The following is a 7,723-nucleotide window of genomic DNA, read 5'->3' on the forward strand; positions in this document are numbered from 1 at the left end:
ACAAGCCATAGCCGGCGATTTGCCGCTGGTGACCTTTGAGACCGCTGTGGGTGGCCTTCTCTCGTCAGGTTTGTAGTGGGGACATATTCTTTCCATTTTGCTATAATGGATTTAATGGTGCTCTATGGGATATTCATAGTGTGGGATATTTTTTTTTATAAAACAACCCTGATCTATACTTCTTCACAACTTTGACCTGTTTGGAGTGCTGCTTAGTTCTTATGTTGCTTGCTTAGTAGCGTTGCAAAATCAGGGTCCTCCCAGAACAGGTTGATTTATACAGACATCATATGACAGATCATGTAACACTTTGATTACACACAGATGGATCTTAATCAACTAATTATGTGACTTATGAAATGAATTGGTTGGACCAGCTCTTATTTAGGGGTTTCATATGAAAGAGGATAAAAACCTATGCACACTCCAGATTTCTTCTTGTTGTTTTTAGTCTTATTGTTTGTGTCACAATTAAAAACAAAAAACCCAAACAAACAAACCAACCAACCAATTTGTACCTTTAAAGCGTTAGGCATGTTGTGCAAATCAAATGGTGCTAATCCCCCCAAAATCCATTTTAATTCCAACTTGTAATGTGACAAAACAGGACAAACACCAAGGGGGATGAATACTTTTTGCAAGAAATTAAATTAGTAAACTTTGTTTATTTAATAAATTGTTTGGGGCGGCACGGTGGTGTAGTGGTTAGCGCTGTCGCCTCACAGCAAGAAGGTCCTGGGTTCGAGCCCCGGGTCCGGCGAGGGCCTTTCTGTGTGGAGTTTGCATGTTCTCCCCGTGTCCGCGTGGGTTTCCTCCGGGTGCTCCGGTTTCCCCCACAGTCCAAAGACATGCAGGTTAGGTTAACTGGTGACTCTAAATTGACCATAGGTGTGAATGTGAGTGTGAATGATTGTCTGTGTCTATGTGTCAGCCCTGTGATGACCTGGCGACTTGTCCAGGGTGTACCCCGCCTTTCGCCCGTAGTCAGCTGGGATAGGCTCCAGCTTGCCTGCGACCCTGTAGAAGGATAAAGCGGCTAGAGATAATGAGATGAGATGAGATAATTTTGAGACATACACTTTTTCTTTTGAAGGATTTTTTAACCTGTGCCCCATTTTTATATTTCTTTGGGTCCAGATATTTACTAGGGACAAAAACAATTGAAACGAGTCCAGTATTGCGTTAGAACACTGTAAGCAGCAACTACAAAACGGCTATACAATGTAATTCTACGGGGCAATCATAAACCACTTCTTTTCACCATTGACAAGCTCCTAATGTTATTATAAATGTCTGACAACATGGAGAGAATGCACACAGAGATGCACCTGTGTCTGTTTACCCCAAAAACTGTAAAGAAACTAGAAAAATTACTGTTTCTAGAACCATTATTTTTCCTTTCTCTTCTTCTGGTCTCTGACGCAGCACCCAATTCAATTCATGTAGTAGATTATCACACGGGGGCTGTTTTGTGATGTTTATAAAAGTTGTTACACAGACTTCACAAACTATTTTCAAAGTAATGCCCAAATATTTAGCTGATTATGACTATATGGATGAGGCATTTGAATTTGATGGCCAATGTATACATATACAGGACTCCAAGAAACTGAAGAGAGGAGAGATTTGAGATTTTAAAGATTCTTTATTAGTTTACAAAAGCCCAGCAAAATTCATACAATTAACCTTTTGTGTAAAATAAAATATAAATTAAGAAAGAAAAGAAAAAAACTACAGGAAATGGCTAAAATGCAAGTTGTCATCAATAACAGTACATAGTGCCTGCCCACAGCACCACACAGCTTCAAAAGTTTCTAGATTCTGCATAAGTTTATAAAATTGGAAATCAATCAAGATTCTAGCCTTGACAAGAGCAGGAAACAGAACTAATACATCATCTCCAGGTTGATTCTCGATTTTGTTTTTTCTACTGACAGACATTTTTGCTTCACCCAGAATAAAATTCAACAGTTTGCACTCATTTTGTCTTCTTTTCTTATATCTAAATCCAAGGATGAAAGTCTCTGAGGAAAACAACTCATTAAAACAATTAAACAAGCGTCTCAAAATTGTAAACAAAGGCAAGAGCCTTGTACAGTGCAAAAAAGCATGAAAAACAGTTTCCCTCTGAAGACAGAAAGGACAATCTTGACTAACAGCTGGATTTAAGACGGTGACAAAGGCATTAACAGCAACCGCCCCATGAAGGAGCCTCCACTGTAGATCTCCCACTCTTTTAGGCAATGGTGGTTTGTAAAGTGCTCTCCATTCTGGTTTTACGCTTACACTTAACTTTAAAACAGTACGCCAAGGCGTGTCAGCCCTGCTCAGTAAACATTTCTTATTAAATACTTTTACACAAGCATGATAAAACTGGGCGGCACGGTGGTGTAGTGGTTAGCGCTGTCGCCTCACAGCAAGAAGGTCCGGGTTCGAGCCCCGTGGCCGGCAAGGGCCTTTCTGTGCGGAGTTTGCATGTTCTCCCCGTGTCCGCGTGGGTTTCCTCCAGGTGCTCCAGTTTCCCCCCACAGTCCAAAGACATGCAGGTTAGGTTAACTGGTGACTCTAAATTGACCGTAGGTGTGAATGTGAGTGTGAATGGTTGTCTGTGTCTATGTGTCAGCCCTGTGATGACCTGGCGACTTGTCCAGGGTGTACCCTGCCTTTCGCCCGTAGTCAGCTGGGATAGGCTCCTGCGACCCTGTAGAACAGGATAAAGCAGCTAGAGATAATGAGATGAGATGATAAAACTGTTTCCCAGTAGAAACACTCAACCCAACTGTGGTTATGCCTGATAAAAGTAGGTTGGCACCCTCATCCAAGATGGGTGAGAGCTCCAGTCCAGGGAAGTCATCATACATATCTGGATGCACCACTCCTGAACAATGGCGCCCAAGCAGTGTGGATTCATCTACAGTGCAGGTGGTGCGCCACTTATCCAGCAGCTGTTTGGCCACACGAAGAGACTTTAGCCCCATGGAGACAGAAAACTTATTTGTGTTTTGAAAGTCTGACCCTGCCAGGTCTACTACATCCTTCAGTGTGATAATCCTTGACTCAAGACACCTCCTCTGGAGCGAAGGGAAATCGGGTGAGGAAATGTCCATTCTTGCACCACCAATAACAGGCTCTTGTAGGAGCCAGTTGTAGATACATTCAGTCTGTCTCTTTAAGAAACTACATTTCCCATCTGCCAACTTCCGCGTTGACCTATGTCACGCGTAGGCGGGATCACCAATGTCACATCCTCCATGAAAGCATAAATAACGGAACAACGCTTCCGCTCTCTCTCTTTTGGCGCCGTGATCTCAACACGGACACAGGGAGAATCGCTGGCTCCGCCGAGCAAACCCAAAAAGATGTCTTTTTCTTTTCTTTCTTGCAAGATCCACGAGTTAGCACGATTTCTTTGTTTACCTTTGGCCACGGTAGACTCTAAGATTGCGCGATTTTAAACTCAGTGAGTTACAACCGGTTTCATTCATTAAGTACGTACGACTGCAGCTCAAAGCAGTTAATTTATAATTAGGAGCGACCAGAATTCCTCCTGATTGAAGCGCTGTGCATATTACTTTGATCAGAGACTCTCTTTTCATCACGAGCGACCGCACGCCGGATCAAGAAATTCTCTGAGCTTTCTATAGAAGCAACTCAGCCTCTCCACGTAATTCCCTGTGCTTCACGGAGATCTTCACAACGGTGAAAAACTCCAAAGTCTCAGGACATCTTCTCATAATCTCGCGTAGAAGTGGGATACGGAAGTAAGACTTGGCATTTTTGGGCATAATTAAAGCTAGTCTTAGGAATTTGCTTTTATTGAAATAGTGTGAATTTAAACCCAGGTTTATTTGTTACACTGTTAAAACACGCAGCGTGTTGAATTGATTTATTTTGTTCTATGTTCTCTCAATTGTTTTAATAGATAGGATGTGCATGCTTCTCTTTATTCCTTACTAATAAATATCCTCAATTTCATTCTTACACATCTTGACCTCATCAAGATTTCAGTGGATTTAGTAGTGTTATGAGCTAGCTTCCCTTTGTCTTAGCTTAGCCACACGAGGTTAATCTAGGCCTACCCAAACACGTGGTCACCCACAAACACACCTTAGCTAGGCCATAGGGCCTTTCACAGGCCACACACAAGCACACATTAGCAACACAAAGCTAATCTAGGCCTTACCACGTGGTCAAACACACCTCAGTTAGCATCCCACGCTAGCCTTCTGCTCAGGCCATAGGGCCTTTCACACACACACGTGGAGTTAGCTACCAGAGCTAATTCCTTTGTTTCCACTTAGAAACACGTGGTCACGACCATCCACACCTCAGATAACACACACACACAAACACACCTTTAGTTAGCTACAAGAGCTAACCCTCTTGTAGGCCACACCCAAGGTCTCTCTCTCACACACAAACATATCTTAGTTAGCTACACAAAGCTAATTCTTTTGTCTTAGCAACCAAAGCTAATTCTTTTGTCTTAGCAACCAAAGCTAATTCTTTTGTGTAGGCCACACCCACACAAGGCCTCTCATACACCCACACACACACCTCACTGTTTGTATATATTTCAATCTGCTATTATCCATTTTTATCTTTGTTATAATAAATTCATTTATTATTGAAACTGTGTTTTATTTGTGTTCCAATATTTCTGAAGTCACACAATCTCCCAAAGAATTCAAAAAGGTGCATATAATTTATGTAATATGATAAGTGATCATAATTTGGAATATACCATAATTTAGCTGTTTGGTAATTTATTATTAAGCACCAAAATTAATGGTATTAATTAATGAGACTGATTCCATGAGTGATTTAATGATATGAGACTGATTCAATTTAAACGATTCAAATGAGACTGATTCAATTTAATTATTAACCTTCAAATTTAATGAGACTGATTTAATGAGATTGATCACTCAATTACCCAAATGCACCTACACAGTGTAAGGAAGTATGTGCCCCCTGCCTTTGCACATTAAACATGCTCCAAACTTTTAGAAGAGAACGATAAAAAGGAGGTAACATTGAGCCATCGATCCTATGTGGTGCTGTCAATAAAAGTGACTTATCAATCCCCAAACTCCCACAAGTTCTTAACGTGCAGCTCAGAAGCTTCCAGGCCACAACTGTGGGCCCAGTAAGAAGTCTTTTCACAAACTGCAACCTAAAGGCAGCAGTTCTGCTTTGGAAATGTATAAGGCCATGCCCCCCCTCATCTTTAGGCAAGAACAAAACAGACTGTGGTACCCAATGCATAGCTGCCAACTACTACGAATAAATCGTATTTATTACGATTTGTCGTTTTGATTATGAAAATACGAATTTACTACAATAAAATACGATTTTGCCAATTTTTATGGGTCATTTTCAAAGTCTATCACCGGTGGGATTTGTATTTGAACCCGTTGTCTTTCAAACTGTCTCTGTGCGTATAGGCCAACGCTCTGACCAGTCAGCACAACAGTGTGACGTAGTCAGAGCGACAGAAAGCAGTGGGGGAGGGTAAACCATAGACGCCACATTCTGCGTAGAATCATACGTCATCCTCGCCGCCATATTGGATGTGGCAAAGTGGAGATTCTTCAACCGTCTCTGGTATAGCGTCTAGACAGTAGCCGAGAATAAAGATGCCTCATTCATGTGCTGCGTTTAACTGTACCAACAGGTTTACCGTCCAAACGAGATCACATGGGATTACCTTTCACAGGTGAGACTGGAAAAATACTTTTCAATACTGTTCCTTCAGTCTTCAGTTTCCCAGCTCATCTCCACCGGGTAGGTGTATAGTTATAAGCAGTAAGAATTAGATAATACAGTGCCACACTATGATGAATGTTTTTGAACGTATGATGAATGTTTTTAACCTTTCTGAATGTGAAGGAATCAGTGATGTATTTTGTTTTGGTATGACGTTAGAACCTGGCCGAATTCAGTTTGGCGGTCATTCAGCTCACTTTATTCAACGAGAATAGGTCTGTGTGGTGACTCAAAACAGTAAATTTTTATTTTCATTCACTATTTCCATCATTTATCATATTCAGTCTGGTAGGTTGGTTATTGTGGCCTCAGGTTTTGGTAGCTTGCTACGGTATGCTGACTGATTAGCTTACCTGAGCTATCTATCGCCTATCTGTCGCTAGTTTACAGTGTACAGGGTATTTCGCACACTATTTATAACCGTCACATTAAAAGTTATATATGTTGTTTTGATGCCTGTTTGTTTCCCAAATATATACGTGTGTGTCTTAATGGGTGAATAAAAGGCATCGAGTTAAATATTATTGTAGAAAGGGGCTTTATGAAGTTCAGTCCATTTACTTGTATTGGTTTACGGGGAAGATTTGCCACATCCAATACGGCGGACACTATGACGTATCCCAGCAACGGGGCCACCAGCTCAATGCGGCGTCTGTCTATGGGGTAAACAAACAGCATGTGGAGAGGGACACCATTGGAGCGTTGAGTGTTTTGGTGAAGATTCAGCGATCATGGAATGAGCGGAGAGCCTCTTCCTGCTCATGTTTCAACGAAAACTCCTAATTCTTCTAAAACTGATTCCAAAGCGGAGTCAAACGAGCGCTGTTCAATAGCGCTTTCTCCAGCATCGCGCAGCCTTGTCGTCACTCCTGCAAAAGCCCGCCCAAAGAATCCAAACAAAAGCCTTGCGTTGTGATTGGCGGGCACGATTTGGTGCCCGGGGTGTGTTGTTGATTCTGTTCTGTTTGATTTGTAGTCATGTGAAGAAGCAAGTTGAAATTGACACTTTTTTGAGCTGTTTCACTTTGTGCCAAGCATGTTTTGAGACATTTTTATGTTTGGTGTTGATTACAAGAGGTTCCTTTTGTTTGATCTGTGCCAAATTGCTTTGATGATGTATGTATTCTAGTTCCAGGTAAATTTGTTTCCATTGTTGAAAAGAACTTTGCAAATTAATGTAAGATGATAGTTTAGTTTGTAGAATAAATTTTGTCAAACTATTTTTGTTTTGGTGTGATTTTTCAGGGTAGTTTTGCGAGAAAGCTTTGGCGGCCCCCCACCAAGACTCAGTACCCAACCTTGTATTACTATTTACAATTTTGGAATGTTGACAGCTATGCCAATGTAATTTATCCCAAAAAAAGTTCCCAACAACAGATTGCAGTTTATTCAAAAGGTCTGGTGGGGGATCCACACAAGCCAAGCGATGCCAAAAAGATGAGGCCACCAAATTATTTATAATAAGCACACGCCCCCTGTAAGACATTTTCGGTAGCAGCCACTTCCACCTTTCAAGCCGCCCATGAACACTTTCCACTGCACCCTCCCAATTTTTCTTCAGGACTGTGTCATTCCCCAGAAAAACACCCAAATACTTGAAACCATCTTTTTTCCACCCCAGACCATCAGGGAGCCTTGGCACCCCTTCTTCCCACTGGCCAAGCACTTTTAGACCAGTTAACCCTGAGCCTCACTTTTAGACCAGTTAACCCTGGCTGATGAAACTGACCCAAAATCACCAAGTATATTAACAATTACCTCCATATCCCTTTTCCCTCTAACTAGCAGGACTATGTCATCAGCGTAGGCTGATAGACGAACAGGAAGGAAAAAGCCAGGTAATGACACACCACTCAAGGCCCCTCTTAATATATGTAGGAGAGGCTCTATTGCTAGAGAATACAGCATTCCAGACAAAGGCCAAGTTTATATTAGACCGTATCTGTCTCGTTTT

This window comes from Neoarius graeffei, chromosome 25 (assembly GCF_027579695.1).
Source record: "Neoarius graeffei isolate fNeoGra1 chromosome 25, fNeoGra1.pri, whole genome shotgun sequence".
Classification (NCBI taxonomy): domain Eukaryota; kingdom Metazoa; phylum Chordata; class Actinopteri; order Siluriformes; family Ariidae; genus Neoarius; species Neoarius graeffei.